This window comes from Tachypleus tridentatus, chromosome 3, assembly GCF_004210375.1.
Source record: "Tachypleus tridentatus isolate NWPU-2018 chromosome 3, ASM421037v1, whole genome shotgun sequence".
Classification (NCBI taxonomy): Eukaryota; Metazoa; Arthropoda; class Merostomata; order Xiphosura; family Limulidae; genus Tachypleus; species Tachypleus tridentatus.
In genome coordinates, this window is record NC_134827.1 from 15,090,097 (window position 1) to 15,102,901 (window position 12,805).

Consider the following 12,805-nt stretch of genomic DNA (forward strand, 5'->3'; position numbering starts at 1 on the left):
TTACCAACAAAATAAAATTTTAAAACATCGTGTTTCTTAACATGGTTAACAACAAAATAAAATTTTAAAACATCGTGTTTCTTAACATGGTTACCAACAAAATAAGACCCGGCATGGCCAAACGTGTTAAGGCGTGCGACTCGTAATATGAGGGTCGCTGGTTCGCACCCCCGTCGCGCCAAATATGCTCGCCCTTTCAGCTGTGGGGGCGTTATAATGTGACGGTCAATCCCACTATTCGTTGGTACAAGAGTAGCCCAAGAGTTGGCGGTGGGTGATGATGACTAGCTGCCTTCCCTCTAATCTTAAACTGCTAAATCAGGAACGGCTAGCACATATAGCCCTCGTGTAGCTTTGCGAGCGAAATTCAAAACAAAAATAATCAAACATCCAACACTTTGACGTGTGAAAATCGTCGATATATTAAAATAAAACCAAGCTCTCTTGTTGTTCTGTGTTTCAGGACTGCTTTACCGCTTATATATTTTGTCCCAAGTTTAAATACCATCTAGCAATAAAACAGTAAAAATACAACCTTACGATGAAGCATAATTTTTAAATTATTCAGGAGCTTGTTAAATCATATTACGTTCAGTAGATGGCAACAGCTGCTTCACTAAATAATAAGAACGTTTACAGATATTTTTTGTTTGGTAACTAATACACAGCAACACAAGAAGGTATCTGTGATCACAAGTATAGAAACCCAGTTTTTAGCTATGTAAGCTACCAGACTTACCACTAAGCCAGTAAGGGAGTGCGGGTTATAGATAACTGTGTACTGATCTTTTAAGGATATTACTAATTCCGGATTAAATATTCGTTTACATGTATATTTTCACAACTACTTCATCCTAAAATTCACGCAGCTTGGAAATACTTTAACTTGCAGATTTTCTGTGTGTGTACACTAAGTAATTCAACAACAGATTCGTTTATCTGACATCTCAGATTAAATATATTAAAATTGTATTTAAGTACTTATTTAGGATTTGTTTGTTTTGGAATTTCGCACAAAGCTACTCGAGGGCTATCTGTGCTAGCCGTCTCTAATTTAGCAGTGTAAGACTAGAGGGAAGACAGCTAGTCATCACCACCCATCGCCAACTCTTGGGCTACTCTTTAACCAATTAATAGTGGGATTGACCGTCACATTATAACGCCCCCAGGGCTGAAATGGCGAGCATGTTTAGAGCGACCAGGATGCGGACCCGCGCCCCTCAGATTACGAGTCGCACGCCTTAACACGCTTGGCCATGCCGGGCCATTTATTTATGAAATTTGAATGTGATTTCATCTTATTTTTCAGTGTGAAATGCCCTAAAAAGCACGTGTTTTTTTTTTTGTTATTGGTTTTTAGACAACTTCGAAGCTAGCTGAAATCTTTTTCCCACCTTTGGACAATTCAACTAGTACTAGTAACAGTTTTCAATATTATATTCATATCTACACAAATATATACAGTTTACTGTAAGTATTGAAATGAATTATTATTATAACTAAAGTTTATTTTGGAATAAAATAAATTAGTAATTTTCCATTCAAACTGTTCAGATAGATTAAATGAAATGCATGTATTAATTTCTGTGTTATAAAACCGAACGAGGTAAGTCCGTGGGTTAATTATGAATTTATTATTATTATTGTGAATTATAATTATAAACAATGTTACACTTCATTGCGTGTATATTGTGTTGTATTGTAGTTGTGCTATTAGCATAAAATAAAAACCAATCGTAGCCTTAACTTTTGCAACGTGTAAGTTTATTTGGATTGTATTTTTAATTGCCTTTTTGGTGAATAAGAGGGTTTGGTTTGTTTTGAATTTCGCGCAAAGCTAGTCGAGGGCTATCTGCGCTAGGCGTCCCTAATTTAGCAGTGTAAGACTAGAGGGAAGGCAGCTAGTCATCACCGCCCACTGCCAGCTCTTGGGCTACTCTTTTACCAACGAATAATGGGATTGACAGTCACATTATAACACCCCCACGGTTGAAAGTGCGAGCATGTTTGGTGTGACGAGGATTCAAACTTACGACCATCAGATTACGAATCGAATGCCTTAACCACCTGGCCATGCCAGGCCAAATAAGAGGAAGAGATACGATTTTCCCTGCTATAACCGTTTAATTATAATAGTTAAACTTTCTGATTCGTTGTTTTATTACAGCCATAGTATCACTTCGTTAATACGAATAACGAAAAGTGAGTGATAAGGATTTTACAATACTCATTAGTTAACTAAACTGTACTTTTTATTCAACTTAGGGACATGATAATACGTAAAACAAAAACGAATAACAAATAGTTACACAATTTACTTTGAAAAATGTTAAGAATATGTACTGGATTACAAATAATTCTGGACACAGTGAGATAAAGTAATTACAAAAGGCAATTCAAATTTTGTGACAGTTACGCATCAAGTGTAGGGGCCTCTGACCTGACCATTTAGCTCATCGTGAGAACGAACAAACAATAAACCTAATCAAAGTAAAAGTGCATCCAATAATATCCTATTCATTCTATCCTCATGACTGTTCAGTTTGTACTGGAGTCTAACAACTGAGAACATGTTTCTTAACTGTAAAGTTTCTATAGAATTAAGCACAAAGCTACAAAATGTACTCTGCCCGCCAAAGGTATAGAAAGTCGGTTTCTAGCGTTGTACATCGGCAGACACACAGCTGTGCCACCGAGAGCCTAAGTGTAATGAATAACATTTCTGTTATTAATAGTTACCTTCTGAGTTTAAGTCACATAACAACTTAAAACAAACCTAGTAAAAAGACAAACATATGACAGTAACTGTTGAAAGATTAGAGCGAGTTAATAGTAATGGGTTTGATATTTCGTGAAGGTTAAATCCATAACAAACTTATATAAACATAGCAGAGTTTTTTTGTTGTTTTTAGTAACCAATGTCAGAAAGATTTTTTTAAAAACTGAAACGCTGAATAAATGAAAAGCAACCAGCTATTCTCAGTTACCAAGAAACAGTCACTGACTGTACATATTAGGTTTATTTCAACGATAGAAAATATGTTTTAACTACAAGAATTTTTCAGGATAGCAACTTCTCACAAGTATGATCTAGAGTTCCTTTCCCGCTCAGTTTCACTTTTTTTTTCAAAAAAATATCTTTATTAAACAGGTTTTACACGTCAAATCGATAGACAAAAGGTTAAGGTACCCACTCTTGTGAGTTTACCTTGTAGTAACTTAATAATAATTTTTAGAGAATGCTGTATTTTGGTACTAACCTACAGAAGCCACCTGTCACCGTTCCTAACTTTGAACTACTGACTAAAAGGAAGACAGGCAGACTATTAGATACACCTAAAAAACACGGTGAACGTACTGTTATCCACTTCTAAGAACCATCCGAGGGGTGATATACAGAGATATTTAATTTATTGCATAAAGTTTCATTATGAACAATATATATACATGTATTAAGCCTATCTTGCCATTATTAAAAGTGGACACACTGCTGTTCGGATTTGTCAAAACACTTTGGATTTTATTTGTTCATTTAATAACAAAACTATATAATGGGCTACCTACGCTGTGCCCGTAGCACAGCTTGAACCATGGATCTGATCGTTATAAGCTAAGCCATCCGGGTGAGGAAAAGTAGCCAGCTTTTATTTAGGAACCACTCCCGACGTTTCATTCGCCACGTGAAAAACTCAATGATAGGATTGTTTTTTTGTTTCTGAATTTCCCGCAAAATTACACAAGGGCTATCTGCGCTAGCCGTCCCTAATTTAGCAGTGTAAGAACTATATATGTATAGATGTCCCCAATTTCGAAATCAATCACTAGAGGTAAGACAGCTAGTCAACGGCACCTATCGCCAATATTCTCTGTTATCAATGAATAGTGATATTGGCCGTTACAATATAACGCCCCCACTTGAAAGGGAGAGCATGTCAAAACACACCAATAAATCACAAAAAGTCATAAATATTTGGTAATAACCAACATTAGGTTTAGGATCGCAATCCTATTATTCAGAACCGACATATGCTTTACAAAACCAACCAAATTTTTATAACAATATATAGACTATATAGTGGCAGTTCTCTATCTAAAAGTGTTTATAACTTCCTTAATAACACCACGGAATCTACAATTACAGTTTCTTATCATCACCGGTCTATTTTCAAGAATTCTATCAATATGAAATTACATAAGGGGTTCCAACCCCACCCTCTCATGATCTTCCGTGCTTCATTGTGTATCACTCCGTCAAGTTTGGTATTGACTGATCAAGAAATCAGAACTCACCGCCAACTCTTGGGCTACTCTTTTACCAACGACTAGTGGGATTGAGCGTAACATTATAACGCCCTCACGTCTGAAAGGGCAAGTATGTTTGGTGTGACGGGGATTCGAACCCGCGACCCTCACATTACGAGTCAAACGCCTTAACCCATCTGGCCATGCCGGGCCCTGATAGGATTGATAGAGTCAGAAGGTTCACTTAAGCCTTAACAGGCACGAAAATACTATAGTTATATCCTCATCCAACTGAGCTCTTTGATATAAAATCGTAAAATAATTTATTTTTCATAAATATTCTTAATAAAACGTTTTATTTCAAACATCATATCACACCTGAAAGAAATGCTTTTAAAAAGTAAAATTTCCACACACACACAAAATGTAATCCATTTTAAAAGTTTTGCAAAAAATATAAAAAAGCAAGAAAGGCGCGCATTGAATACATAGATCGAATACACGAGAAATATAGTTTTGCACACATAAATGTACTATATGATGTTTTTAACAAAAAACAAACAGCATCGTATGTTTTCTAAATATTCCAAAATACGTTTCTGTTGTTGTTGTTTTTTCTGCGGGTGTTTTAAATGTTTGTAGCGTTTGGATGTACGAACGGGACTCAAACATGATATTCCTTTTATATTTATGCATTTATGATAGTTCTTATATATATTTTTTCCATTTGTTGTAAAATAGACTTGAGTAATCGTTGAAAATCTTTTCAAGAAACATAACAAAGGGATTAAAAGTCCAACAGGTGAATAACATTTACTCACCTTAATATAAGGGTGTTTTCATTTTTTTTTTAGAAAATTGTCTAACTACAGTGTTTGTTGTATTGATTGTAATCACTTAACGTTATAAGAAGTTTTACTGCAACCTTAACACATACAGAATCACTAAACAGAAGTGTTAATTAACATCATACTCAAATAAAAAATATACCAAATATATCAGCCTGTCGTCACCCAACAGAAGTATTGGATACGTTACTGCGCTATTTTATGGGCAGAAAGTTATTTTTATACAAGTATATGACTCAAACAGTTCAATTTGTTTACATTAGATGGCGCCATTTGATTTTTGTTCTCGTGAAGAAATCAGAAATATATCCAGACTAGTCGGAGGTATTATTTCCACGCATCCTGAACATGAGTTTCAGTACAGAACTTTTTTTTTTTTGGTGTATGTGTGCTTGCACGTCATCTAAGTAAGCCAAGGGCAACGATGAGAACAAGGCAGGTTTCCAGAGGCCCAAGGACTAGCAAAGTAATGAACTATAGTATCAAGTACCACTGACTGGGTGATTCTCATTGGCAGGATTCCCTTAAAACCAGCAGAAAAACGAAATAAAAGGAAACATTCTTTTGTTCATGTACATTTTAAGTATGTTGCATTGTACTATGTAATTGTGAAATTCAACAATCTTTTTTTTTTCCTCTAAATTTTAATTTTGATCGTAATTTAATTATTGGGGAGCATGATAAGCATATATTATTATATTGTTAAATATTATTAATTTAAATTTCTTTTAATATTTAAGTGAAAAAATTATGATAAACTATGACATCTTCAGTTTTTTATTTTGTAAGTGATATTTTGTGTTTTCTTTCAGTATCTCTTAAGATTAAAAAGCCAAAAAAATTCTATTATTATTATCATTTAAGCTTTATGTTCTCTAACAATATGAACCCACGACCCTCAGATTACGAGTCGAATGCTTTAATCTACCTGGCCATGCCGGGCCATGAATTTTGGAAGCACTTTTTTACACGCTGTCTTGAATATCTTGCTGAGAAACTTATTAATTAGTCACTGCGTTATTTCCTTATATAAATTAAGGTTAAATAAAGGTCAAATGTGAAGGATAGGTTTGAAAATAACAGCCCCAAAGAGTATTTGGGTGTATATCATAAAGTTTCAGTGACGCCAAATTTAAAACTCCAAAGTATTTTGATCCGGGTCACTTTTGTTGTTCTCAGCTGTGTGTGTGCTTTTCTTACAACAAAGCCACATCGAGTTATCTGCTGAGCCCATCGAGGGGAATCGAACACCTAATTTTAGTGTTGTAATTCTGTGGACTTACCGTTGTACTAACGGGGGGAGACTTCTCAGCTGCAAAGCTTTCGTTAGAAAAGTAAAATGAAAACACAGTAAAGAAAACTACGTCAATTTATTTCAAATTACGTATTATTCCACCCAACCCCTTGGATCTGGAGTTACCAACTTGTTCACTGTTTTTCCATTAGTCCAAGCAAGCACGATATTTGTCTGTTTCATAATTGCATATAAATCTGCTGAAGAACTATATATGTATAGATGTCCCTAATTTCGAAATAATTCACTAGAGGTAAGACAGCTAGTCAACGGCACCTATCGCCAATATTCTCTGTTATCAATGAATAGTGATATTGGCCGTTACATTATAACGCCCCCCCCCCGTTGAAATGGTGAGCATGTCAAAACACACCAATAAATCACAGAAATAAACCACATTATATTTAGGATCGCAATCCTATTATTCAGAACCGACATATGCTTTACAGAACCGACGAATTTTTTTATAACAATATATAGACTATATAGTGGCAGTTCTCTATCTAAAAATGTTTATAACTTTCTTTATAGTAACACCACGGAATCTACAATAACAGTTTCTTATCATCACCGATCTCCCGCTGGTACAGCGGTAAGTCTACGGATTTTCAACACTAAAACCAGGGGTTCGATTCCCCTAAGTAGACTCAGCAAATAGCCCAATGTGACTGTGCTATAAGGAAACATACACATTGTTATCACCGAAATGCACTCGGTACAGCCATATCACGCATCATTATTTACGCTAATTGCTTAAACTAATATCTTGTGGCGCTAAATGCTCTTTAATTAAAATAATTTCATAAAATTTAGAAAACGCGTGCTCAAAAGTTGGCAAAGAATAATAACCGTCTCTCCTGCATGATTCTTTTGAAAACTTGAGCTAGAAACTGCTAATTCATTCTATAGTTTAGCTTCTCTAAATCAGCCGTTTTTAATCCAAATGTCAAAAAAAAAAAACTAAAAACGGTCCACTGTTACAGGTGAAGCTGTCTTCAAACGTTCAGACTAATAGCTCACGAGTGTTTTGTGTAAACATGCACAAAAGCTTTGGTAAAAATTAAGCGGTTTTTGATGAATAGATTTGTACACGTGGCCTATAATTAGACCAAAGTTGACAACTAATTATAAGCTGTAAAATCTATCATTGTACCAAGTTTGAAACAGATCTATAAAAGTTTGTTTTTATATTCATACATAAAATAAAATATCCGTATTTTCGGTTCGATAAACAAAAAAGAAGCGATTCAATCAGATTTGGATATTTTATATATATTATTTATTTGATTAAGGGTCCAGTACAACACATTCACTGAAAATATGTAAAAGTCTGAATTACCACAGTCCGGACTATAGAAAGTGGTATGTCTGTATTTACAACGCTATAAACCAGTTTCCAATACCAGTGTTAAGATGAGCAGAGATAGCCCATTGCGTAACCTAGCACTTAGCTACAAAGAAAGTTATGCAAGGTGTTTTGACTGCACGACACACTACTGTGTGTTTTGATCTTTAAGAAATTCTACAACTTTATAACACTGTTAGGGATATATACTACGAAACTATAGAACTTGTGATATTAAAACAATGCAATGCGCGTATGAAAATGCACACACAGTAGAGACAAGGGCAACAATTTTCTTTCCCATGAACTCACTAATCCTCAATCTTTCACAATGAAAAGTGAATTCAATTCATGTTTGTCCTAATAACTACAAGAACAGACCTATTTGTTACATTAGTATATGTACATAGATATATAATTTGTGATCTCTTACTCTTCATGTCCTGTCAAATTAACAAGAAATGCATATATTGTTGGATATCTTCCACTTAATTCTTGGTACGAACCTTGACCAAATTGAGCTTATACAAGTTATTTAATTCATTTTTTACAAAGTTAACAGAGAATTAACCATCTCGGACCACACACACATACTATTAACAGAGAAAAACACGAATTTCTGAATCACAACCATTTTTTTTTAGGGACTACTTACAACATAAAATATTTATACCTGCTTAATATTCTTTCTCGAATACTTTGTGACAATTACATTTATTTGTATTACAATTTCTTAAAGATTAGGTCAACTACTTTCATTTTTAAAACATGGTTTTACGTTCAAAGTTCAATTCTTTCCTTAGTAAACCAATAAAAACTAAGGATTAAAAAGCTTACACACTATTACAGAAAACATTCCATGGTTGTCAAAACACTGTAAGTTTTGTCTATTTATGTAAAACTTCCTTCTAGCCACATAATCATATGTTACACCGAGCTACACTGGGTCTTATCAAAAACTAGTTGGAATACTTGTCCTTTGGACTGATGAAATAAAAACTCCTTTGTAGTGAAGAAAAGAAAAATTTGCTTCTATTTTTTCTTTATATAATATTAATGAAAATACATAGAGGTGCCAATGCTGAAAATAATGACATACTATTTTCAAGAATTCTATCAATATGAAATTAGATAAAGCCTTCCAACCCCACCCTCTCATGATCTTCCTTGCTTCATCGCGTATCACTCCGTCAAGTTTGGTATTGACTGATCAAGAAATGTGGAAACATATGAGGAACATATACGCACCCATATTAACGTTTATTTATATGGATTAAACATTCGTCTCGATTAAAGATATCGGTTTGTTTGTTTCCGGTGTTCGCCTAAAGCTACACAGAATTACTTGTACTGCCTTGCACTTATTTTTAACAAGTCGACTAAAAGGGAAACAGCAACTACCGCCAACTCTCATATTATTCTATTCGTATAATTGAGTTCGATCCATGGCCAAAAGTGCGAAAAACAATTTAGTGCTAATGGGAGGCAAATCATGGATGACTACCACTATTCACGGTCCGGCACGTTAACCACTGAGTCGTGCACTCTCTTTAAGCACAACAAGAGAAAGATATTGGTTGTCAGACTTAAAAACAAAAAGACATTCAAGAAAAGCAGTAATAATAATAATAGTTTATAAAATGTCTAATCATATGGCAACATTGAGATGAAAGTGGAATACACATCCTTGAGGAAGCTTTCACCTCAGTAGTAAGTCTGAAGGCTCATAACGCTAAAACACCAGGTTTCGACATGTATCGTGGGTACAGCACAAATAGCTTATTGTGTAGCTTTGTGCTTAATTCCAAAATAACAAACCTTAAAGAAAATAACAAACAATATGAGAGATTTAAAAGTAATATTCAAACATGAACAGAAATCAAACTTTAGCAGCAGAAAAAAAAAGTTTTAAAAGGGAATAGGTCACGTGGAGAAAATTATCATAATTTATATTTGTATGTTTAAATCAATTCTGAGTTTCAAAACAGAAAACCAAAAGACTGGAAATAAGAGTAACAAAGTAATTTACATGAAAGTTGTATATAAAAACTGACCTAGGTTTCAAAAGTAAATAAAAATTGGAAAAACGATTAAGATACTAAGGTAGTCATTTGATTATAATATAACAAAGGAAATTCCAGTTTTCTAATGAGCGTTTAAATTCAGTATAAAATATTAAGCCATTTGTCAAACTCCCATATTGATAACTGGTTCGTATTTTTAAGAGCAAAGCTGTATTGTGAGCGAGCTGAGAAGGAACTAAACCACAGATGTTAGCATTATGAGCCTTCAAGTTAGTTTATCATTGTGCCACCAGGTGACAATGATTGTTGAAACATTTCAGATGTTCATCTTTAGGTATAAAAACAAATAGAATCAAGAGTATTTTAAATTATATCATTCAATGAAGACGCAATCGGAGATCTTCAAGAAATAAATTTCTTATAAAGTTGGAATTATTCGTTGTTGTTTTTGTACCCAATTAAAACTATTCCTAAAGATATTTGAAATTGAAGACGTTTTTTGTTTTGTTTTTTTCGGACTCAGTTTCATTTTAACTTTACTTCTCTTCATGGTAAATTTTACAGATGAGATTGAACTTTATCGTGATAGTGACATTTCAAAAACTCATTTTACAACTTAAACCATTTATTTAGCCACTGAAAACAAAAATAGTTTAATTATTTTGAAGAATAAATATTTTAGAGACTATTTTAAAACGTATAATTTTATAACTCCATTGCATATAAAATATATATATATATATTCTCTTGAAAATACACTACACTCTACAGTCAGAATAAATAGTTTATTTAGCCAGAGAAGAACTACTTTACAAGCAAGTAAGCAAAACTACAGCTTCCGAAAAAAAACCTGTAATAAATTAACACCATTAAATGCCCGGGTCGCGGATTCGAATTCCTGTCGTACCAGACATGCTTGCCCTTTCAGCCGTGGAGGCGTTATAAAATGTTATGATCAATCCCACTATTCGTTGGTAGAAGAGTAGCCCAAGACATGGCGGTGGGTGGTGATGATTAGCTGCTTTTCCTCTAGTCTTACACTACTAAATTAGGGACGGCTAGCGCAGATAGCTCTCGTGTAGCTTTGCGCGAGATTAAAAAAACAACAACATTAAAGATAATAATACAGAGAGAATAAATAATAATCATAAAAACTCTGATAACCAAAAACATCCGTTAAATCCAATAAAAATATATGTTTGTTTATTTATATCATAAAAACAAACAATAAATCATAAATAAAAAGTAAAAATAAGAAAAGTTAACGGTCTCTCGGTAGCTCTGCGATAAATCAAGAGGTTTATAACCCTAAAATTGGGTTTCGATACCCGCAATGAACAAAACACAATGACCTATTTTGTAGCTTTGCACTTAACAAAAGATAGACGAAGTTGTTTGAATGCCATAAAAACAAATAAACATAGTCTCGAATAACATGTGTTCCACCACACTCAAACAAAATCATATTCCACGGTTTCTCTTTTAATATTCTTTCCGCTTACTGGGTTAATTAAGACTTAATGACTTAAAATCTGCTAAACTGTGAACCTTATGGTCATGGTTCGCATCCCGTTGTCTTAAAACTGTGCTTTACACATTTAATTTGCCCCTTTATGGGACAGCAGTAAGTTTACCTACTTAAAATGCTAAAGAGTGTGACTCGATTCCACATAGTTCATGTGGCGTTGCTTTAAAACCGAAAAATCATTTAATGTTATCAGTTTTCGTTTTTTTTTATGAATCATTTACTGTGTGCTTATTCTTCAAAACTTGCGTTTTCCCTTTCAACACTTTTTTCCAATGTTATTTAACAGTTAGAATTACTATTAACTAGACAAAACAATGTGAAAACAAAACCAAGACAAATGTAATCCTATAACGCCTACTATGTGCGTACCTTTAGACTGAACCGGTTTAGTCAGTGCATGTGCCCAAAACTTCAGCCATAATCTAGTCCTATTTAATCATCATTGTTAGCTGATTACCTGTTTAACTGACACAAATGTTTAAAAGTGTTCACGTGGACCTAAGTTAGTATAAAAATATAACTTTAGTACACACATTTCGCCACCAAAAGACGATCGTCAATAAACATCGATCGATGACCATCCCATAATATCTAGCGCTTGTTTACATTGGGGACTGGAAAATATGGTGAAACACCGTTTATTTGTTTTATGAAGCACACAATGGGCTGTTTGTACTGTGTGTGCTCACCAAAATCTTTAAACTAAATTTTTAGTGTTATAAACTTGCAAAATTACAGCTGAGCCCCCAGGGTGCATGTGAAACAAAAAAAAAAACACACTTTAATTAATCGATCTGACACTTCATGTCTTACAACAAACAAAATGGTGTTAAAAATTGGTATTAATCAAGTTAGAGATGAAGTGTTAGAGCGATTAATTAAAGTTTATAATTAATGTAATTAATTAAAGTTTATAAGTTTATTTTAGCCTTTTTCTTTATCCGAACTAATTCCTTCGGATAAAACGAAATAACTACCAAATAAAACATTTTTGAGCGACACCATTATAAGGCTTTGATTTTTTACTCAATAAGTAAAATCACGTAACAATTTACTAAGTAGTAAAATTTCAGTCATAATTTATTTCATGTTTGATTTGCGTTGGCAAACATAAATGTCTTCCTTGATAATACAGGAAAATTCCTGGTTTAGGTTTGGTTTGAATTTCGCGTAAAGCTACACGAGGCCTATCTGCGCTATCCGTCCCTTATTTAGCAGTGTAAGACTAGAGGGAAAGCAGCTAGTTATCATCACCCACCGCCAACTCTTGGGCTATCCTTTTACCAACGAATAGTGGGATTGACTGTCACATTATAACGCCCCACGGCTGAAAGGGCGAGGATGTTTGGTGTGTCGTGGATTCGAACCCGCGACCCTCGAATTACGAGTTGAGTGCCTTAACACCTGGCCATGCCGGGCCTCCTGCATTAGGCAACTCAGCAGCAATTATGCTAATAACGAGTGCCATTAATTAACTAGAAGTTCGTTATGAAATACTCCCGCTAGTACAGCGGTAAGTCTACG